The following is a 23,919-nucleotide window of genomic DNA, read 5'->3' on the forward strand; positions in this document are numbered from 1 at the left end:
TAAAGTGCACTGATACATCCCCATTATCAGCCATGTGTCAGTTTATCATGAGTCAGGACTACATTGTCACCTCCACTGCTATTCCATACACCTTAGTCATATAGAAGTAACGTGCACATTCATGGCCACCTCTCTGTTCAGAATCAGCCTGTAGGTGGCAGCAGGGCCCGATCACATTCTCCACATAGTTATGGGTTCTAGAGGTGGGGCTCTCACTTATAACCCATTTCTCACATATCCTGTGTGAGTTGTCCTCTATGACTTAGAAGTTCTTATAATGGTGTCAGTAGTTTTAGAAGTCTCTATTGGATCCAGTTTTCTGACACTGATATCCTGAATGACCTTCCAGGGATGGACAAGGACTGGAATGAGATTACCCAAAGAATATTAAACTTCACCTTGGAGATCATCGACCTGCTGACCGGAGAGGTAAACTTTCTATATTTCTATAATGTTCCAGAAGTCTCTCGTGATAACGACCATAGGGAAAAAGCTAGCAGCGCTTCATAGGCCAGAGCGTAACAATAACGTGATTCCAGCAAGTGGTAGGTGGTAAGTGTCTCTCACCATACACAGGATTACACAATAGTGAAGAAGACATCGGGTGAGTGTGTGACTCCCAGCAGCCATATCCATGAGTCAGGAGGACGGAGCAAGAGCCACAGCCCCATCACAGACCCTCCCCCGCACTCACTGATACAGGAGCAGAAGATCCTAGAACGGACCAACAAGATCACTGAGCTGCTGACTGGAGAGGTGAGCGCTGCTGGGAATGCTGGGACGTTGTACAGTAACACCATGGAGGGGTCTGGGGGATGACCGTATCATTGTGTTGTCAGGTTCCTGTAAGGTGTCAGGATGTCACTGTCTATTTCTCCATGGAGGAGTGGGAGTATTTAGAAGGACACAAGGATCTGTACAAGGAGGCCATGATGGAAAACTACCAGCCGCTTACATCACAAGGTAAGAAGAAATCCATATATAACTTGTTGCACAGTATTATGAGCACAGGCTGGCACTGGTGGCGTTTCTCACAGTGCAGCTAGACTGTCAGCAATGCCCTCCTGACGGTGGCAGATATCGATGCCGAAACTAACAGCATCGATATCTCCAGCTCGGTGGCACATAACGGGAAAACTGACTGAATTCAGCATACTGTTGGCTTTCTAGCAGTATAATAATACCGCATGTGCAGGAGGACATGAAAGGTCTTCTTTAATAGGAATAGGAGATACCCCAAACCCTTACTTAGATATGTTCAAAAAATGCATATGGGGCCATCTTAATTACGCTAAATTTGTCTAACATAAAATTCTGTAATCCATTTTTATTCCTAACAGAAAATCCCAGTAAGAACATTGAGGAAAATTGGATATTAACAGTAAATTATAAAGTAGAAAATGAAGAAATCATGGAGGACTCTTCAGGAGAAAACTTCCTTACCCTTAATTTTCCTCCAGCATCCTATAATCCCCAAAATCGCAAAGAACCTTCTCCTGACCAACCTCAGATTGTTGCCACAAGTACAGGTCACAAAGAGGGTGAAGGATTTCAATGTGGTGAATGTGGAGAAGAGTTTACAAAAACCTCAGATCTTTCTATACACAAAATAATTCATTCAAGGAAAAAGCAAAACTCCTGTTCGGAATGTGGGAAATGTTTTATGACAAAATCACAATGTGTTGTACATGAGAGAACTCACACTGGAGAGAAGCCATGTCAATGTTCAGAATATGAGAAATGTTTTATTATGAAAGACATACTCAAGCATCATGAGAGAATTCACACAGGGGAGAAACCATTCACGTGCTTAGAATGTGGGAAATGTTTTACAAAAAAATCCAATCTCGTTAAACATGAGAGAATCCACACAGGAGAGAAGCCATATTCATGTTCAGAATGTGAGAAATCTTTCACTAGTAAATTTCATCTTGTTACCCATCAAAGAAGTCACACACAAGAGAAGGTGTTTCAACTTTCCAAATGTGGGCAATCTTTTATTACTAAAGACGTACTTAACAATCATCAGATAATTCACAAAGGGGAGAAACCACTAACGTGTTCAGAATGTGGGAAATCTTTTACAAAAACATACAATCTTGTTATACATGAGAGAATTCACACAGGAGAGAAGCCATTTAATTGTTCAGAATGTGGAAAATATTTCACCACGAAAGGCAAACTCAAGCATCATGAGAGAAGTCATACAGGAGAGAAGCCATTTAATTGTTCAGAATGTGGAAAATATTTCATCACGAAAGAGAAACTTAAGCATCATGAGAGAAGTCATACAGGAGAGAAGCCATTCACATGTCCAGAATGTGGGAAATGTTTTTCGAAAAAAATCAATCTTGTTATACATGAGAGAATTCACACAGGAGAGAAGCCATTTAATTGTTCAGAATGTGGGAAATTTTTCACCACTAAAGACAAACTCAAGCATCATGAGAGAAGTCACACAGGAGAGAAACCATTCACATGTCTGGAATGTAGGAAAAGTTTTTCGAATAAAAACAATCTTGTTAGACATGAGAGAATTCACACAGGAGAGAAGCCATTTAATTGTTCAGAATGTGGAAAATATTTCACCGCGAAAGACAAACTCAAGCATCATGAGAGAAGTCATACAGGAGAGAAGCCATTCACATGTCCAGAATGTGGGAAATGTTTTTCGAAAAAAATCAATCTTGTTAGACATGAAACAATTCACACAGGAGAGAAGCCATTTAATTGTTCAGAATGTGGAAAATTTTTCAACACTAAAGACAAACTCAAGCATCATGAGAGAAGTCACACAGGAGAGAAACCATTCACATGTCTGGAATGTAGGAAAAGTTTTTCGAAAAAAATCAATCTTGTTACACACGAGAGAATTCACACGGGAGAGAAGCCATTTGCATGTTCCAAATGTGGGAAATGTTTTATTACTAAAAGCAGCCTTAAAGATCATCAGAAAATTCACACCTAGGAGAAATTGTCAAGTCTGAGAACATGAATCAATATTCTTATACTTTATATTTAGAGTTGAAAACAAAAGGGGGAGAGACGCCGAGCGCTCTGAGTGTAGTATTATTGATAGTTTAAAATTGAAATACCAAATACCAGTAACCTCTCACCTGAGAAATAAGTCTTTGTTATCACATATGAAGTGAAGGGTCCAGGTGAGAGTGGCAGCGGAACCGACAGAAACACCGGGAAACCGGAGAAGAAATGGAGTATTTGAGGAACAGGGGTCCGCGCTCACTGGTAAAACTTAAATAACAGCCAGGAAAAATGAATAAAGTAGTAAATGGTGGATTTATTGAAGATAAAAGGCACGACGCATTTCGGACCGCTACTGGTCCTTTCTCAAGTGCAGATTCTGTTAAAAAACATACATACAAAAAATAATAAAATATAGTTGTAAAAAGTACATTTGGTTAAAAAGTGAAAAGTTGAGCCGCACAGGCCCAAGAGAGACCCTTTACAAGCATTGCTTGCAGCTACAGAGAAAATGATGATAGTAAAAAATGTACAAATGCACATAAATCCTGTACTTCAATTTTTCTTTTACTATATACCTTAAAGGGAGAATGGTTATTACCCCTTTAAAGAGTAAATACAAATACAAATGCAAATACGTGTGGCAACCAAATACCAATAAAAATAAATAAAGCAGTAGATGTCAATGTCACTGCTAGAAAATAGCACCTCAGTCAGTAGTGTGTTGTAAGATACAATTCAAATCTCACTTCATTAAACTAACACATTTTGTTTTCACATAACCTCAGTTCATAACCTCAGGATTTATGTGCATTTGTACATTTTTTACTATCATCATTTTCTCTGTAGCTGCAAGCAATGCTTGTAAAGGGTCTCTCTTGGGCCTGTGCGGCTCAACTTTTCACTTTTTAACCAAATGTACTTTTTACAACTATATTTTATTATTTTTTGTATGTATGTTTTTTAACAGAATCTGCACTTGAGAAAGGACCAGTAGCGGTCCGAAACGCGTCGTGCCTTTTATCTTCAATAAATCCACCATTTACTACTTTATTCATTTTTCCTGGCTGTTATTTAAGTTTTACCAGTGAGCGCGGACCCCTGTTCCTCAAATACTCTATATTTAGAGTTGAGCGAGTACTGTTCGGATCAGCCGATCCAAACAGCACGCACGCATTGAAATCAATGCACGCAGCCGGCACGCGGCGGGTTAAGCGTCCTGCTGCCGTCAAACCGGAAGCACCAGGTGCTTCCATTCATTTCAATGCGTGCGTGCTGTTCGGATCGGTTGATCCGAACAGTACTCGCTCAACTCTATTTATATTGTATGTTATATGTTGCAAATACTATTTTTTCCCTTCCTACTGAGTGCTGACAGTTTGAGACAAAGGACTTTGAATCCAAGATGGAGCTTATTTCCTGTTTGCCATGCCTCGTGGTGGAATTCTTTACGTCAGAGGAGGCGGTGCCCAGCTGGATGTCAGAGGTCTGAAGCCAATGAGAGATGGACAACACTCAAGAATGCCAAAGGATGCATTAACCCCTCCTTTCTTTGTTGGATAAGTGTGTGAGCTTTTCAATAAACTTGAGCAGTGCAGAGCTAACCTGAGGGGGCTAAGCATGGCTGATTTGATACGGAAATTCAGTGTCTGTGTCATTATTAGCAATTTAAACATGTTCATTAATTTGGACTGACTGATTGATCCAAGATATAGTCGATTACAACCACAACAAAACCATTTCCGTGTTCAGAATGTGGGAAATGTTTTATACAGAAATCAAAGCTTATTGTTCATAAGAGAACTCACACAGGAGAGAAGCCGTTTCTATGTGCAGAATGTGGGAAGTGTTTTAGTGTGAAAGCAAAGCTTGTTGTTCATGAGAGAATTCACACAGGAGAGAAGCGATTTAAATTTCCAGAATGTGGGAAATCATTGTACACTGAAGGCATTCTTTTTTTTTTAACATTAAAGTTTATTAAGGTTTTTCAATAAGGTGTACAAAAAAAAAGGGGGGGGGAGGAGGGGGGAAAGACGGGAAAACCTTGGGGAACAATGGGAATGAAAAAAGGAGAAAAGGGGTCGGGGAAGGGAAAACGGGGGATGGCAGTCTCTGACGCAGCAGAGTTAAAACGTAGCAATTTGAGTCAAGGAAACATAACAATTGTAAAAGAGCAATAAGAACTTTCAAAAGAAGTACATAATAGAAGCTGTGAACAGCAACATGAGAACATAGCTAGAAACTGTTGGGAAGCTATAGAAAGAAAAACAGGTGAAGATATTAAAAGGTAAGACAAAATGGACATCACAGAGGGGAAGAGGGCGCGGAAATCCGAAGAGTAATAGAACATGTTCCACAAAAGCCAAGTCTGGTGGTGAAGTTTGTCATTGGGACGAAGCTGGGCCAGAATTTCGTCCATCATACGGAGATGAAGGAGTTCCTTAAGCCAGGAAAGAAGTGTGGGGGGAGTCCGGGATTTCCATAACCTCGGGATAACAGACCTCGCCGCTACTAACATAAACCCCAGAAGTTTGCGGATAGGTTTCTTGAACTTACGGGAGAAAAGGGAAAGAAGCAGAGGAGCCGGATCATCCTCTAGTACGATTCCAGTGACCTGTGAGATAACCTGCCGCACCCCAGACCAAAAAGGACGAAGGAGGGAGCAACCCCACCAAACATGGGTCATCGTGCCACGATCGGAGAGACACCTCCAACACCGATCAGACGTGGAGGGATAGATGTTATGGAGCAGAGTCGGGACCCTATACCATCTAGAGAGAATCTTATAATTAGTTTCCTGAGCCTTACAGGAGATGGAAAATTTATGGCACATATCAAAGGCCGATGACCAAACCTCCAGTGGGAAAGTCACCCCCAACTCCCTCTCCCACCCTCCCACAAAAGGTGGCAGGCCATCTTCAAGATCCTCTAACAGAAAAGCGTATAGAAGGGAGACCGCATGCCCCGGTGGGGAGACGGAGAGACAAAGACGCTCCAATGGCAGAAGAGGTCTATGTACATCATGAAAGCGCCTCAAGGACAAATAGAAATGTGATAATTGGGAGTAGTGCCAATGCGCGGCCACAGAGTTTGGCCTGGATACACAGGATAACAAGTCCGAGCGGGGGAGGAGAGCAGCAGCAGATGTAACATCTTTAAATCGGAGGAGAGGACGGACAGGAGGACGTTCTAGGAAAGGGGAGTCAAATGCCGCTGGAAAGTCTGGGTTGCCTGAGATCGGAGTCAGGGATCCATCATTTCGGATAAGTTTCCGCATGTCACCATAGAGTCGACATACACTCATAGTTTGACGAGCGACAAAAGGAAGCAAATAGGGTTTACAGTCAACCCAGAATTTCTTGTGGAGCCAGGGAAGTGCCGTGAGAGAAATTGGACTCAAAGACTCCTCCAGGGCGACCCAGAGTTTGGAGAGGGAGGCATGATGCCAGTGAAGAATACGCGTGGCGACTGCCGCGAGGAAATATTTAGAACAGTCAGGAACCGCCAGACCCCCCCTCCGCTTAGACCAAGACAGGGTACTCTGTGCAATGCGAGGGGGTTTAGACGACCAAATAAATTCACAAAAAGCCTGTCTGACCATGGTGAAAAAAGACACCGGGAGAATACAGGGGACCGTCTGAAAAAGATATAGTAAGCGAGGGAGAATGTTCATTTTCAAAAGATTAATGGGCCCCAGCCAGGAGAGACCCTTAGCGTCCCAGCGACCAAGATCAGATCGAAGTGTACGTAAACGCGGGAGAAAGTTCAATGCATAGGAGTCCGCCAACAAACTGGGAAGCTGTACCCCTAAGCATCTAATGGATTTATGGGACCATTGAAAGGGAAAGGAGGCACGTAGGGAGCTGAGGACTGTCGCAGGCAAGGAGACATTAAGCGCAGAACTTTTAGACAGATTTATCTTATAATTGCTGTAAAAACTATAAGTATCAAGTTCCTTAAGGATAGAGGGAGGGACGTAAGGGGTTGCGTAACAAAGAGGAGAACGTCATCTGCGAACGCAGAAACTTTTAAGTGCAAGTCGCCCACTCTCAGACCGTTTATATCAGGATTCTTTCTGATCGCTACCAACAGGTGTTCCATGACCAGGGCGTACAACAGGGGGGACAGGGGACAACCCTGACGGGTGCCATTATATATGGAGAAGGGAGAGGAGAGTGAACCATTGACCCTAACTCGCGCCATGGGAAAATCATAAAGAGCCCGGATGCGGGTGAGCATAGCTGGACCAAGGCCAATTTGAAGCAATGTGGCCTCTAAAAACTTCCAATCAACCCTATCGAAGGCCTTCTCCGCGTCCAAGGAAAGGAGCAACATCGGTGTACGAGAACGCTGAGCATGATGGATAGCCGAGAAGGCCTTCAGGGTATTGTCACGGGCCTCCCTGCAGGGGACAAAGCCCACCTGATCAGGATGGATAAGATCTTCAATGTGCGGGTTCAGTCAGTTGGCATACAGTTTAGCGTCAATGTTGAGGAGAGAAATCGGCCTGTAGCTGGAACAGAGTGTATGATCCTTGCCTTCCTTGGGAAGGACTGTAATGTGCGCCTGGAGAAATGAAGGGGGAAAAGCTACTTCGGAAGAGATAGAATTAAAGGCCCGCAAGAGTGGTGGAAGCAGCTCAGCTTTTAGAACTTTGTAAAACCGAGCTGTGTAACCATCAGGACCGGGGCTCTTACCCCCCGGGAGAGACGAAATCCCTACTTCTAATTCCTGATCCAAGAACAGGGCCTCAAGAAGAGCTATATCATCACGTAACAGAGCCGGCAAGGCTCTCGCCGCGACATATTGGGAGAGAGTGACACCAAAAGGAGGAGGTTGGCGGGTCGAGCCGCACTGAAGACATTCTTAAAGTCCATTCACGTGGAGTTTTTGGGCGCTGATTTTGACGCTGAATCCGCGTCATAATCCATGTGGAAAAAATGCCTCCCCATAGAGTTCTACGGGTTCCGCTCGCTTTATTTTTCCGCTAGCAGAAAAAAAAGCTTCCTTCAGGTGGATTCCACCTGCAAAAACCAACGCAGTCAAAGGGAGGTGCTGAAGCTGTACATGGTGTCCTCGCGATATATAGGGAAAGTATATACCGGAGGACACCATGTGCAGCTTCAGCATCAGCTAATGGCTGCTTGTAATCCATTCACTTATCTGCAGCAGCTATGGCTGCTTTCCTATGAACTCTCATCCCTGCTGCCCAGGTCATGTGACATCTGTACATCATTAAAGATGGCTGACACCACCAAGGACTGCAGGGGAGCCGGAATAGGTAAGTGACAGTGTTTGGTTTTTTTTATGTTTGTATCCCCCCTGGTCTCCAATTATGATCCTCTGGGATCTGAAAAGTCCCCAGAGTATAATAATTGTTCATGGGTGTTCATTATGGGGCATAATAGTGTGTGCAGGGGCCATTATGGAGCATAATACTGTGTGCAGGGGCCACTATGGGGCATAATACTGTGTGCAGGGGCCACTATGGGGGATAATACTGTGTTCAGGGGCCATTATGGAGCATAATGCAGGATTATGAAGATAATCTGTTTTCCCTTAGCCCCAACAGCAGCACAAGATGGGGGTGTTCCTGCCCCTGTGTACTGTTAGGTGGAACTTTTAATAGGCTAACAGGTTTTTTACCCCTCCCATAAAAGGTCCAGGAGGCCTCCCCCTTCCTGCGTTAGTCACCAAGTACTATATAATCCGGTATAAATAATTGTGAATACATACGAAATTAAGGGAGGGAGCCTTGTGCTGCTGTTGGGGCTAAGGGAAAACAGATTATCTTCATAATCCTGCATTCCCCCTACGCCCAACAGCAGCACAAGATGGGAATTTAACAAGTAACATCCCTCTAAGGGGGGTCCTGACAGACAGCTGACAGGACTGAATGACTAAAGGCCATAGTGTTAGGAGTATTTAGGTTCTTTACTTTCTATTTTTCTTACCTGGGGAGTTTTTGGCTGCGCAGTGTCTGGGGTGGCATCCTGGCGCTGCGGGGTTGTCCTGTCGTGAGTATTGGTGCACACCTTCTGACTTGCACGTGCGCACTGCTGGTAGACAGCTTTATCTCCTGGTTGATTAGTCTGTCCTCCCATTTGCACCTGGGAGGAGTGGTCTCTACTCTGTATTTAAACCCATGCCTCCCATGGTTCTGTGCTGAGTGTCGCTTTTACAGAGCTAGGCCTTAGCAGGAGGAGTAGGTGGTGTTCTGGGATAGAGGAAGTTCCGTGGTTGATTTTTGGGAGGTTTGGGTGAACGAGTTGGTTTGTGTGTTTTCCCTTCTGTGTTCACCAATCCTCCCTCAGTGTATAATTGACTGTGTGAGTGAATTGCCTTATCCTTTGATTTCTACTCAGTTTCCCTGTGTTTGTTTCCTAGTGTAAGGTTCCTTCCCATTTTGGTTTGGGGAATCCTTTCCCACATGTTTCCTGTGTGCTGCTTGTGTTGTTAGTCAGCGCACACCCTTGTCAGTCCCTGTCAGTAGCAGCTTCACTTGTTCGTTAGGGGTGACCCCCTTTAGTCTCCAGTCCCTAGAGGTCTTATAGGGCATTCCTTCTCCCACTTCCCTCTAGGCCTACGGAATCAGTGAGAGAGGAGCTGTCTGGGTCAGGCTTAGCCTGAGTACAGCCGACCCACACCCGTGAGGCAGGGACCGGGATAGCTAGTGGGAGTAGTGCAGGGCGAGATTCCCTACTGCTATCCCTTAGCCCCGTTGCAGCTACCTGGACTGACATAACACATAGCTTCTGAGGTGCGCCAATCCAACCTATAATGTTTTACAAACGTTAAATGTGAACTCCAGGATGCGGCCGCGCAAATCTGGTCCACGGAAAGCGCCTGCCTCTCCGCCCACGAGGTTGCTACTGCTCTGGTTGCGTGGGCGCGTAGGAAATCCGGCGCAGGCAGCCCCTGAGCCTGTAGGGAGCCTGAGATAGTCTCCTTGATCCACCTAGAAAGGGTGGGTTTGGATGCTTTGCTCCCTCTATTGTGACCAAAGAAATTAATAAGCAGATTCTCTGATCTGCGAAATGGTTCCGTTCTATCCAAATATATACGTAATGCCCTTACAAGGTCTAGGGTATGCATTCTTTCCTCCCACTCTGAGGAAGGTGAAGGAAAAAAGGTTGGCAAGGTGATAGTTTGGTTTATATTTTTCGTAGTGGGAACTTTAGGCAAAAACCCCCGGACAAATCTTAATTGGACTCTGTCCGGGAAAAAGACTGTGTAGGGTTCTGAAGCCGCTAAGGCTTGAAGTTCCCCAACCCGCTTAGCAGATGTGATCGCTAGCGAAAAGGCAACCTTTAGTGAGAGATGTTTGAAGTCCACTTCCATCAGTGGTTCGAATGGTGGGGCACATAAGCCTCCAAGGACCGCAGCTAAGTCCCACTGAGGGGCTGGGAGCTGGACCGGGGGTCAGAGCCTAGAGGCCCCTCTTTGGAATTGCTTGACCAGAGGATTCTGGGATAATTGAGTGCCTAATAGAGCCAACAGTGCTGAAACATGTACTTTCAAAGTAGCAGGGGACAAGCCCTTGTCCAGTCCGTCCTGCAAGAATTCCAGGACTGATTCTTCTGTTGTTATGTCACACTGTCTTCTGACTCCCCACTCTCTATATATCTTAGCTATTCTCTGATAGCTACGATTGGTGGAGTCCGCTCTAGAGTGTGCCAGGGTCCTCTGGACCGCCTGGGACAATCCTCTACCTCTCCATACGGCGCGGTCAACCTCCAGGCAGTGAGGTTGAACCTGTCTAGGTCCTGGCAGAGCTGACTGTTCAAAGTTACCAGGTTGTGGACACGTGGAAGCCTCCAGTAAGTCCCTCGACTCATCAACATTAGGTGGGTAAACCATGCCCTCTTTGGCAAGAACGGCATGATGACAATTGCCGAGGTCTGGTCCTGCCTGAGTTTTGCCAACACCCTGGGAATCATTGGGATTGGAGGAAAAATGTAGACCAGTCTGAACCTCCAGGGTATCGACAGGGCATCGATCGCCAAGGGATTGTCCTCCCGGTAGAGAGAGCAAAAGCGTCCCACCTTGGCATTGTGTTGGGTGGCCATCAGCTCCACCTCGGGGATACCCCATATCCTGGTTATCTGTTGAAATATTCCTGGGTTCAGTGACCATTCGGCTGAAGTCACCAGCCCTCTGCTTAGACGATCCGTGAGGATGTTGAGCCGCCCTCTAATGTGAACTGCTGATAAATGGGTCACGTTCTTCTCCGCCCAGGAGAATATTTGATCTGTTACCTGCATCAGGGAGTGGGACCTGGTGCCTCCTTGTTTGTTGATGTAATGTACAGCAGATAGATTGTCTGCTGTACATTAGACTCTGAAGTGCTAGAAACACTGCCATAAGCTCTCGCCAGTTGGAGGAGCGAGTCTTCTCCTGCTGGCTCCAGGTGCCTTGAACCAGGGTCTCCCCTAGATGCGCTCCCCAGCCAGAAAGGGATGCATCTGTGGTCAATAGGGTCCAGGAGGTCTGGACCGTGGATCTCCCGTCCTTTAGTTGAGACCACCATTTCAGTGATCGACGGGTTCTGATGGATAACTGGAGTGGCTTCTGAAGCCCCGAGGGCTTGTGGTTCCATTCTCTCAGGATCTCGTGTTGTAATGGGCGCATATGCCAGAGTGCCCAGGGAACTGCCTCGATGGCTGCAGACATAAGTCCTAGGACCTTCATAGCTGTCCTGATTGTGACCTTCCTGGTTCGGGACAGGTGTCGAACTGCTCGGCCAATCTTCTCCTTCCGAGGAGGGGGCAGACAGATCATCATACTGAGAGAATCCAGGTTGAACCCCAGGAATTGAATCCGGGTAGATGGAACCACCACCGACTTTTGCCAGTTTATCAGCCAGCCCAGCTCGCTTATGAATGCCACTGTGGACCCCAGCTGTGTGGCAAGAACCTCCTTTGACTGGGCTTTCAAGAGCCAGTCGTCCAGATACGGGACAATAAATATCCCTTGGAGGCGCAAGGCGGCTATGACCGGAGACCACTACCTTCGTGAAGGTGTGGGGGGCCGAGGAGATGCCGAATGGGAGAGCCGTAAACTGGAAATGCTGCACTTTCCCATTTAGACACACCGCAATTCTCAAATACTTTCTGTGCGGAGGGAAGATGGGAATATGGAGGTATGCGTCCCTTAGATCTAAGGTGACGAATAGATCTCCTGGCTTCAAAAAGGGGAGAACCGACTTTATGGTCTCCATCCAGAATCGCACTTTGCGAATAAATTGATTTAGATATCTTAAATCTATAATCATGCGCCAGCCGCCGGTTGACTTTGGTACCAGAAACACCGGGGAATAAACGCCCTGTCCTTGTTCTTGAACTGGGACTGGTTCCAATGCAGCCTTGTCCACGTACTCCTGCACAGACCTTTGCAGATGAAGCTGCTTGGTGCCCTGAAAAGGGAGGGTTCTCGTAAATTTGTCCGGGGGAGGGGAAAGAAAATTTATCCTGTAGCCGTCTCGTATGAGATGGAGAACCCATTGATCATAAAATGTAGAGCTGCCAGGCTGTTAGGTGAAAGGAGAGACGGCCTCCAACCGCGGGAATCCCGCGGGGGAGGGGACTGAGATAGTCAGAACGCGGCTCGTCTTTCTCCTCCACGGGTGGCTCCGCGACCACCACCTCGCGGTTGTCCACTGGGGCGCCTGCGGAACTGGCCTCTGGCAGCTCCTCTAAATGAACCATACCCCCGAAAGGAGCACTGTCTGGTTCCTGCAGGCTGCGGCAGACTCTTACCCTTTGAGTCGGCCACCCCCTCCATGATACGGTCAAGTTCTTGACCAAACAATCTGCCTGGTTCAAATGGCAACGCGCAAAGATTAAATTTTGACGCGTTGTCTACTTTCCAAGGTTTGAGCCAGAGCGGGCGCCTGGCGGCAGTTGTTAAAGCCATGGCCCTGGCCGCCAGCTTGACTTGATAGAATGTAGACTCTGTCAGATAGTCTACCATCAGATTGATCCCCTTCATGGCCATGAGAAGGTCATCTCGGTGTACACCCGAGTCGATGTCTCTTTCCAGTGTAGAGATGTCCTCACGGAGCTTGCTCACTACCTCACTGGCTGCTATGCCCACCGAGACCTGGGTTGAAGAGGAAGCATATGCGCGCCTAAGGGAGGCCTCTGACCTTCGGTCCATGACATCCTGCAAGTTGGAGCCATCGTCTGCCGGAACGGCAGTACGCTTTGACAGCCTTGAGACTGCCATATCAACCCTGGGTGGAGGACCCCAGAGCTTGTTTTGAGCCTCCGCCAGAGGAAAAAGCGCCCTGAAGCGACTGGAGGCATTAAACGGACGCTCCGGGAATCTCCATTCCGCTTCTATCCTTGCGGCCATCTCAGTGTCAACCTGGAAGGACTTAGGGGGTCCCACCTGGGTGTCTGCTGATGACCCCTCGGTACCCCTTGCGCGAACGAGTTTCAGCAGTTTCGCCATTTTCTCCACTGGAAAAACCGGCTTGGTTGGTTCCAAGGCATCCCCTTCCGAGGAACCCTCCTCTATAATCTGTAGAGATTCCACAGCGGGTAGGGCAGATGAGGAGGAGTCTAGACGCGGTCTCTTAACTAACTGTGCGAAGGAAGACTCCTGTCACGGTACTAGTGGTACAGGATCAGGAGTCCAGTCGTCGGGTAATGCAGAGGAGGCTGGAGACAGCAGGTGGATAGCCCACAGGGGTCTGAGGCAGTAGTCCAAGAGCAGATGAGTAAAGACCAGGTAGAAGTCTATAGTCTTTCAGGAGCTGTAGTAAAGCTACGGTGAGCTTGCAGCCAGCAGGTGAGGTTCCAAGGAACTGAAGAAGATCTCGCAAGGAGGTCTCCTGGGTGTTCAGGCTGTATCCGGAATAAACAGAACACAATACCAACACAAACAGGAAGTGTCAGAGTCACCTATATATAGCCAGTCCAATCAAGGTAAATACAGGGCGGGTTCAAATCATTAGCAGCAGCTGATGAGCCTCAGCAGTAGGCTCCACACAGAAGTCCAACAGGCCATGATTCCACAAGCCTGATAGCTCAGGTAGCAAGGAGACACTGAGCAAGACAGCAGGTCACAGGTTCAAATCCTGACATCACTCCCCTCCTAACGGCGACCTCTGGGCGCCACAGGACCTGGTTTTGTCGGGTACTGCTGATGGAAACGTCTAATCAAACGAGGAGCATTAATGTTAGATACCGGTTCCCATGAATTCTCTTCTACACCATACCCTTGCCATTTGATAAGGTATTGTAGTCGATTTCTGGATATACGGGAGTCCAGAATTTTTTCCACGACAAATTCTTCTTGTCCATCCACTTCCACTGAATCTGGAGGTTGAGAGGACCGTTCAGGAAATGGATTGGACGTAGCAACTTTCAGCAGAGACACATGGAAAACAGGATGAATTCTCATTGTTTCTGGGAGTTGTAGACGTACCGCCAGAGGACTAATTATTTTAGAGATCTTATAGGGTCCAATAAATTTCTGTCCCAGTTTGGGTGAAGGGACCTTCAGCTTAATATTCCGGGTAGAAAGCCATACTCTATCCCCCACTTTGAATTCAGGCGCTGGTCTCCGATGTTTATCTGCTGCTTTTATCGCTCCTGAGCCGCTCCCAATGTTTCTTTCAACATTCTTAGATTTTGTTGTAGTGATGTGATTCTATCTGTAACTGCTGGAATTAGCGGAGCAACCGGATTTTTGGGGAGAATACTTGGATGGTATCCTAAGTTTGCAAAAAATGGTGTTTGTTTTGTTGAAGAATTCTGAGAGTTGTTATAAGAAAATTCAGCAAAAGGTAATAGGTCTACCCAGTCATCCTGTAAATGACAGATGTAACAGCGCAGGTATTGTTCTAGCGTCTGGTTTGTACGTTCCGTCTGGCCGTTAGTCTGGGGGTGATAAGCAGTTGACAGGTGGAGCTCAATATCTAACGATGTACAGAAACTTCTCCAGAATTTAGATGTGAATTGTACCCCACGATCCGAGACCACTTCATCTGGTACACCATGAAGACGGAAGATGTTATGGACTATTAAGTCAGCAGTTTCTTTGGCTGAAGGCAAACCGGTACAAGGTATGAAATGAGCTGCTTTTGTAAGTCGGTCCACAACTACCAGTATCGATGTCTTTCCTTTGGAATTAGGCAGATCCATTATGAAGTCCATTGAGATCGAACTCCAAGGTCGTACTGGAATGGACAATGGCTGCAGCAACCCCATCGGTGAGGAACGTGATGGTTTATACCGGGTACAAGTATCACAAGAGAGAACATATTTTTTCACATCTTCTAGACAGCTAGGCCACCAGAAGAAACGGGATAACAATTCATATGTCTTCTGTACTCCCTTGTGTCCTGCTAGTCTGGAATCATGTACAAACTGTAGGATCCTCAGCCGCATTGCTTCCGGTATGTATAGACGCCGTCCATCAGTCCATACTTGATTCCTAAGGAATAGATGTACATCCCTTGACGGTTGTGCTAGAAATGGATCAGTGTCATAGGCCGCTTTTAAGTCCTCGAGCAAATCACCTTCATGGATAATACCTACCACCCTTGCCTCAGGCACAATGGGAGTAGGTGGAATTGAAGGATTAGAATCACTAGAAAACATTCGTGACAAAGCATCTGCTTTTCCATTGCGGGATCCTGGTCGAAATGAAATTGAGAAATTAAAATGGTTCAGGAACAGACTCCATCGGGTCTGACGAGGGGAGAGGCACTTGGCTGATCTGATGAACTCCAAGTTACGGTGATCAGTTAGAACTAGTATCTGTTGTGAAGCTCCTTGAAGATGGTGTCTCCACTCTTTAAATGCCGAAACAATAGCAAGTAACTCTTTGTTCCCCACATCATAATTCTTCTCTGCAGAAGACATCCGCTGAGAGAAGAATGCACATGGATGTAACAGCTTCTTCTCACCTGATCTTTGAGAAAGGATGGCCCCAACCGCACAATCCGATGCATCTACTTCAACTACAAAAGCAAGTTCTGGATCGGGATGACGTAGTACTGGGGCTTTGGTGAATTTAATTTTTAAACGAGAAAAAGCTTCATCCGCTTGTGGAGTCCAGGAAAAGTGGGTCTTCTTCTTTGTCAGCTCTGTAATAGGAGCTACAATTTCTGAGAAATTTTTAATAAAGCGTCTGTAAAAATTAGAGAAGCCAATAAATCTTTGCACTTCTTTCACAGTCTTAGGAGTCGGCCAGTCGATAACTGCTTGGATCTTTCTGGGATCCATACGCAATCCCTGAGAAGAGATGATGTATCCTAGGAACTGAACCTCTTCCCGATGGAACTCACATTTTTCCAATTTGATGTAAAGTTGGTTTTCCCGCAATCGTTCCAATACACGTCTTACATGCTCCTGATGTTCTTCTAGAGATCCAGAGAAAATTAGTATATCATCTAGATAAACCACCATGAATTGATCTAGTAAATCTCTGAATATATCATTAGCTAGATGTTGGAAGGTAGCCGGAGCATTGCAGAGCCCGAATGGCATTACCAGACTTTCAAAGTGTCCATATCGTGTACGAAAGGCGGTTTTCCATTCATCACCTGGCCTTATCCGGATTAAATTGTAAGCACCCCGTAGGTCCAATTTGGTAAAAACCTTTGCTCGTTGAACTTTCTCCAATAGTTCGGGAATCAGAGGCAATGGGTAACGGTTTTTTACTGTAATTTTATTAAGTTCTCTGTAATCCACCACTGGCCGTAATGAACCATCCGATTTCTTAACAAAGAATATAGGAGCCCCTGCTGGAGAAGATGATGGCCGGATAAACCCTTTTTTCAAGTTCTCGTCGATGAAGTCCTTAAGGGCATTTAATTCAGGTCCTGATAATGGGTATATAGTCCCAAAAGGTATGGGTGCTCCAGGAAGCAATTCTATTGGGCAGTCGTAAGGGCGGTGAGGTGGTAGTTTGTCAGCTTCCTGTTTATCACAAACATCCTTCAAATCCTCATATACTGTTGGTAACTGATGCTGTTCCTGGTCTTGAGTAGAGACTGTAATGGTTGGTTCAGGTTGATCCTTTACCTCATTGTCTTTTGGGGGAAAACTCAGCATCTTAGTTCCCCAATTGATGGAAGGATTCTGTTTCTGTAACCAAGGTAGGCCTAAGATGACTGGAAAGTGTGGAGAAGAAATGAGTAGAAATGAGAGAGTTTCACGATGCTGAGGTTCAATGTGAATCTCCAAAGGTACAGTTTCCTGGTCTACAGGTCCTGAACTCAGGGGAGACCCGTCCACAGTCTCCATCACAATAGGTGAATGTCTCTTAGATGAATGTATTCCATGTTTCTGAGCAAAACCCAAGTCCATGAAATTTCCGCTAGCCCCGGAATCCACCATAGCTGATGTAGAGATCCACACGGAGTTGATTAGTAGTTTAAGAGGGACAAAGTAATGTGAATCCTTGTTCTCCTTTTTAACCTGAGAGGTCACTGATGATATGTAATGGACACTTTCTCCAGCTGATTGTTCCCCCTCTGAAGCTGAAGATTCCTCATTGGATGCATCGGGATCCATTACAGCGGCCACTGTTCTCCGGGGGCGATTCGCAGAGTGGCTTGGGCAATTTATAAGGAAATGTCCCGACTTTCCACAGTATAAACACAGATTTTCTTTGAACCTATGTTCTCGTCGCTCTGCACTCTCCCGTTTCTGAATCGCATCAATCTGCATCGATTCTGGTTGGGATTCCCGGGACTGCTGATCAGATGACTTTTTATAACCCAGCGGTGATGTGGTAGTGTATTGACTGGTCATGCGGTTTGCATAGCCCCATTTCTCTTGTCGACGTTCTGTCAGACGAGTATCAATCTGAATGCAGTGATCAATAAATTCAGAGAAGACTGAAGGAGTTTTTGCTCGTGCTAGTTCGTCTTTAATACTACTAGAAAGTCCACTCTTGAAAAGTGCTAGTCTTGCGGAGTCATTCCAGCTAGTATCCACAATCCATCTCCGGAATTCCATGGCATAATCCGCAACAGAACGTCTGCCTTGCCGCAACGTTAATATGGTGGTCTCTGCTGTAACCATTCGGTTGGGGTCATCAAACATCCCTTTCATGAGGTCCATGAAGTCTTTGTAGTTATTTAGGCAGACGTCATCGGTTTCAATTAGCGGATTTGCCCAGGCAATAGCTTTGTGTGTTAACAGCATAATGACGCACAACACCCTTGATCTCTCAGTTGGATACTGGTTAGAATGTGCATCAAAATACAAATTGCACTGGTTTACGAATCCCCTGAACTTATCCCGATCACCATTGAATCTAAATGGCGGCAATCTTGGGGATGGAGCAGAGGTGGGAATCAGGCCTTGTGCATCCAGCTGTGCAATACGTGCTGTGACCGTATTCATGGATGTCTGCAATTCCTGCAGAGCTTGGCCTTGCATAGCGATTTTACCAGTGGTCAGTTGATCAAAAGTTTCCCATTGGTGCTTCATATCTTGGACCTCCGTATACATTGCGCCCAAGGCAGCTTGTACCTTTTTGAAGCGAGCCTCCCAAGCTTCTTTCCCAACGGACTCCATTGTAGGTGTTGGTATCCTGTCACGGTACTAGTGGTACAGGATCAGGAGTCCAGTCGTCGGGTAATGCAGAGGAGGCTGGAGACAGCAGGTGGATAGCCCACAGGGGTCTGAGGCAGTAGTCCAAGAGCAGATGAGTAAAGACCAGGTAGAAGTCTATAGTCTTTCAGGAGCTGTAGTAAAGCTACGGTGAGCTTGCAGCCAGCAGGTGAGGTTCCAAGGAACTGAAGAAGATCTCGCAAGGAGGTCTCCTGGGTGTTCAGGCTGTATCCGGAATAAACAGAACACAATACCAACACAAACAGGAAGTGTCAGAGTCACCTATATATAGCCAGTCCAATCAAGGTAAATACAGGGCGGGTTCAAATCATTAGCAGCAGCTGATGAGCCTCAGCAGTAGGCTCCACACAGAAGTCCAACAGGCCATGATTCCACAAGCCTGATAGCTCAGGTAGCAAGGAGACACTGAGCAAGACAGCAGGTCACAGGTTCAAATCCTGACAACTCCATCCTCTTCATGGATTCTTCCACGAATTCCTTGATCCAGTCCACGACATCGCGGACCGAAGTCTCTCTAGTCGGGGTTCCCCGACACCCGCGGCACGCCTGGTAGGCGTAGCCGTCCGGGAGGGGTGTCTCACAACTAATGCAAGCCAGGTGACGGCGCTTGCTAGCAGCCTTCCTTCTTGGATTCTCCGTAATGGAGGAGGAAGACATCTGGGGAAGAAAACACACTTTAAGTTATATCTCTTACCTCTTCCTTCCCCTGGGCCCAGCAGAGACAATACATCACCTTAAAGCAGGGTTTTGAAGCCTTAACAAAGATTCTGCTCACTGTCCTGGAAGACCAGTACCAGCAACCTGAGAGCTAGCTGTCAGGTAACGTGCTGGGGCCAACACCAGGTTTAAATAACCACAGGGGAGGAGAGGGAGGGGAGGAGGGGGGGTATGGGTTGGAGGCGGCACTCCTTAGCTCCGCCCCCCCCAGGAGGGAAACCATTGGTGCCAGGGATCCCCTCCCCTATCTCCAATGAGGGAAACTCGTTCCCTCTTACTCTAAAAGAATAATGCTTCCCTCGGTGTAATCACCTGCCGAGGGAAGGTAGTATTGCGCATGCGCGGCCGGTTCTCTCGCGCATGCGCGTCAAGAACCTCGCGCACGCGCGGACAGAGACCCACCGCGACGCACGCTAGGGCCCCGTAAGCCCACGCACGCGCACCCAGGGACGCGCGGCAGCGTCCGGAACCACAGCGTGCAACAGTTAACTATGCGGCCGGCTCCCGGAGTGCCGGAGGGGAGCCTTCCGCTGTACTCCAGCGATGTCTGGAATCAGGAGCCACACGCCACCGGACTTCGCCTATAGGGACCTGTAGCCGGCCGACCTCACCAACCCTGGTAAGGACCAGGGAAGTAGAGGTCAGCTAACTCTGTAAGAAATGTAAAAGGCAGAGAAGACCTCTCCCTCCACCTGTCCTGGTAACAGGACAGAAAAAAACACAGGGAGGGGGAGGCCTCCTGGACCTTTTATGGGAGGGGTAAAAAACCTGTTAGCCTATTAAAAGTTCCACCTGTCCTAACAGTACACAGGGGCAGGAACACCCCCATCTTGTGCTGCTGTTGGGCGTAGGGGGAATACTGTGTGCAGGGGCCACTATGGGGCATAATACTGTGTGCAGGGGCCACTATGGGGCATAATAAAGCCTGCAGGAATGCGACGGGGGGTTGGTCGGTCAAGGTTGTCGGTGTCGATCAGGAAGGGGGGGCCCCCATGTCAAAAGTTCGCCACGGGGCCCCGCCATTCCTAGTTATGCCACTATCTGACACCCTAGAGTCTGCACTGCCCCCATCACAATCTGGCTACCAAGTACTACAGTCAAACTCTTAAAGGCGCCCTGGATGAGACAGTAGCCACCTCAATGTAAACGTTTCAACGTAAACAGTGGCAATCTTGGTATGCAACACAAATGCTTTGTTGACAAGGTGTGCCAAATATCTGTGGAGAAAAACACATAAACTGGAAGATTTTCAAGTTCATGCTCAACTAAATCTCTCCACCTTGCCTATTTCACCATTCATATTGCATCCTTATACAATAACCCAATACGACTCTTTGAAGTAAAGACCGTGGACTGTGAATAGGCAAGAAAGGAGTGAATAGTGTCACAGACAAAATTGATAAGATCCATCAAGAAATAATCGTCCAATCTCCAATTATCTTATCTTGTTCATTGACCTCTTTTGATCCAATTACAGAAGTCGTCTTCCAGCTCGTTTCTTCTTCTCGTTCGACTACCTGCATTAGCAAAAACTCCCTTCGCACCTCGGCCATTCTCCTGCTGTCATGTTATTTTTGCCAGTGCTAACCTGGTTTTATTAATTCTGTAACTGAGCAAGATGATAACATGGAAAGTGCAGGTGAGACTAAAAAAACATAACATATCTGTAAATGGATGGGCAGAAGACACAGGAAAGTGGATACGAGCTTCATTCAATTGGAGAGTCCACATTTATTGTCACTTCTCCGACCTTCTCTCTAGGACTAATGCTGGAGCTCATCCTTAATATTGAAATATTTAGCCTTCCTTTCCATTTCAGTCTGTGGCCTGTTTGACTCAGACCTTTTCTTTACCCTGTATATTCAATCACTTGAGTGGACATGCTACCTGCACCTCAAAAACATCTCCAGAATTTGCCCTTTCCTCATCTTGGAAACATTGAAACTCTTATTGTCACGCTGATTCATTCTCATCTTGGTTGGCATCTATCACACCTTTGTGTGTAGTGAGGTCCCTGAAGAAATGGTGGTCAAGACCGAAGAAGCTTCAAACTATAGATTAAACTATAGACACCAATGAACCACCCGAGGAGCATTGACCACCTCGTCCATTGTGGCGTGTGGTTCTCCTCCACACATTGTACCTACCTGGTTCATGCTTCTTCATCTGGTTGATAGAACTCTTGTGGGATGGTCTTCTTCAGGTGTCAGAGGGGAGAGATAGCAGCAGAAACCCCCATAGATCCCCTATACATGTGTGTCTGTCATTTATGTTCATTAGATGGGGTGTTCCCCATCATACTAAAGCTTCTTGTTACTATATTAGGACAACTCTAAAATAGTGTACCCCAACCACACTCATGTACCATAAGATAGAAGAGAGTCGTCAGCAGACTAGAATTAACCCTATATGCCATGCATATTGTAATATTATAATATTTAACAATAGTTAAGTTATATGAACCTGCATTCCCTGATACCAGCTTTTGATTTGCAAGACATGTGAGCTGGTACGTTGTCGTAAAGCAGCAACACATCTGCCACCAACTACCCACGGTGTTTCTTTTTGATCACCTCATGTAATGCCGCCATTGTTGGACCCTAGGTGTCTCTACGATTTATCGTGTGGCATGAGTAATAAAACAATTCTGTATCCCAAAAATCTGTTACCACGACCTTTCCAGCTGACTGCTGAACACAATATCTTTATTAGTGTTGGTGACCCCTTATGCTTCCTTATGCTTGATGTCATGGTACACATGGTATACGCTCATTATATGGCGTCCCAGCGAGCTGCTGAGATGCCAGAACAATCACAGGCCTGGTTCGAGGAACAAGTTCAGCGGCAGACTAGCTTGAGAGCTGCGGGAGCAGGCGGATCATCGACACCAACAATATGCTCATTATATGGCGTCCCAGCGAGCTGCTGAGATGACAGAACAATCATGAGGAACAAGTTCAGCAACAGGACAGCTTCACTGCTTCTGAAACGCTGGAACAGGATGTAGATAATGTTGCATGAAGGCAGGCAGTCATCTTCCTGATCAGAGTGTTGCAGCCACTGTTGCGTTACCAAGGCCTCCCTGTTGGGCATTGCTGGTATGAAACCTACTCTATAACCATTAGGACTAGAGATGAGCAAACACCGTTTGATGGAATAGGTATTCGATCGAATATCAAGCCGTTTGAGGTATTCGATTCCAATCGAATACCACGAGGCAAATGCAGTAAAAATTTATATCCCCTCCCACCTTCCCTGGCGCTTTTGTTTGCACCAATAACTGCGCAGGGGAGGTGGGACAGGAACTATGACAACGGAAGCATCGAAAAAAAAAATCAGAAAAAGAAATTGGCGGCCGAAACCAGGTGACCTCCACTTTAGAAAAATGTTGGATTTAACATTCGATTAATTTGAGACTGTGAACCATGTGACTGCGAGACAGGGACAGATGTACAGGCAGGGTTAGCTAGGGATTACCTTTATTTAGGGGGGAATGTTACTCACCCAGCTCTTTGGGGCTCTATCTGGTCGGGATCCCTGTCAGCTTGCGATATGAGGGAGCTGACTTTTTCCCATAGGAATGCATTGACCAGTGTTGATTGGCCGAATGCCATAAAGAGTGCAGCATTCGGCCAATCAACGCTGGTTCTGCTGCAGGAGACGGAGTCTAAGATCCGTCCACAGCAGTTTCAATTGTGGTCCGAGAAGTAGCTGGGCTCAGCACACACAGAGATGCAGCAGAGCTGAGTGTGCAGCAGGGTTCAACGCACACTCAGCACTGCTACATCAGATCCAGCAAAGCTGAGTGTGCAGCAGGGTTCAACGCACACTCAGCACTGCTACTTCAGATGCAGCAGAGCTGAGTGTGCAGCAGGATTCAACGCACACTCAGCACTGCTACTTCAGATGCAGCAGAGCTGAGTGTGCAGTAGGGCTCAGCGCACACTCAGCACTGCGGAGATGTAGCAGTGTTGCCCGAGCGCTCAGCTCGTCTGCATCTTCGGAGTAGTCGAGCTGATGTAGCAGTGCTGACCATGCGCTGAGCTCGGCTGCATCTTCGGAGTAGTCGAGCCAGCAGTGCTACATCTCGGCATAGGAATGCATTGATCAGCGTTGATTGGCCTAATGCTGTTCTCTGTATGGCATTCGACCAATCAACGCTGGTCAATGCATTCCTATGGGAAAAAGTCAGCTCGCGCATATCGCAAGCTGACAGGGATCCCAACATAATACTGTGACTTGGGCATGTTAGATGCCCCCAGACATGCTTCCCCTGCTCTCCCAGTTGCATTCCAGGGTGTTGGCATCATTTCCCGGGGTGCCATAGTGGACTTGGTGACTTTCCTGAGTAGAATGGTGGAATCCCCTGAAACGAAGCATTTTTCCCCATAGACTATAATGGCGTTCAATATTCGTTCAAATAGTCGAATATTGACCGGCTATTCGAAACGAATATCGAATATTTTACTGTTCGCTCATCTCTAATCAGGACCTGCTCTATAGCATCCAAGTTTTCGTGACGGGATTAATCTGAAACCCCCATAGACGTGAGTGTATCATGGAGTGCACTCGGATATTACTCCAAGTGTCATCCTATTGCATTCTGCTGCATACTCGGACC

At 46.7% G+C, this 23,919-nt stretch overlaps 1 protein-coding gene across 1 annotated transcript in view; it reads left to right on the plus strand.

Annotated features, from left to right (window-relative positions):
• The window catches only part of LOC142198606 (uncharacterized), a 200,701-nt gene that overhangs the window by 36,456 nt on the left and 140,326 nt on the right, over window positions 1–23,919 (plus strand). The gene's annotated exons all lie outside the window — the stretch shown is intronic.

The sequence above is a fragment of the Leptodactylus fuscus genome, chromosome 3 (genome assembly GCF_031893055.1).
Source record: "Leptodactylus fuscus isolate aLepFus1 chromosome 3, aLepFus1.hap2, whole genome shotgun sequence".
NCBI lineage: Eukaryota > Metazoa > Chordata > Amphibia > Anura > Leptodactylidae > Leptodactylus > Leptodactylus fuscus.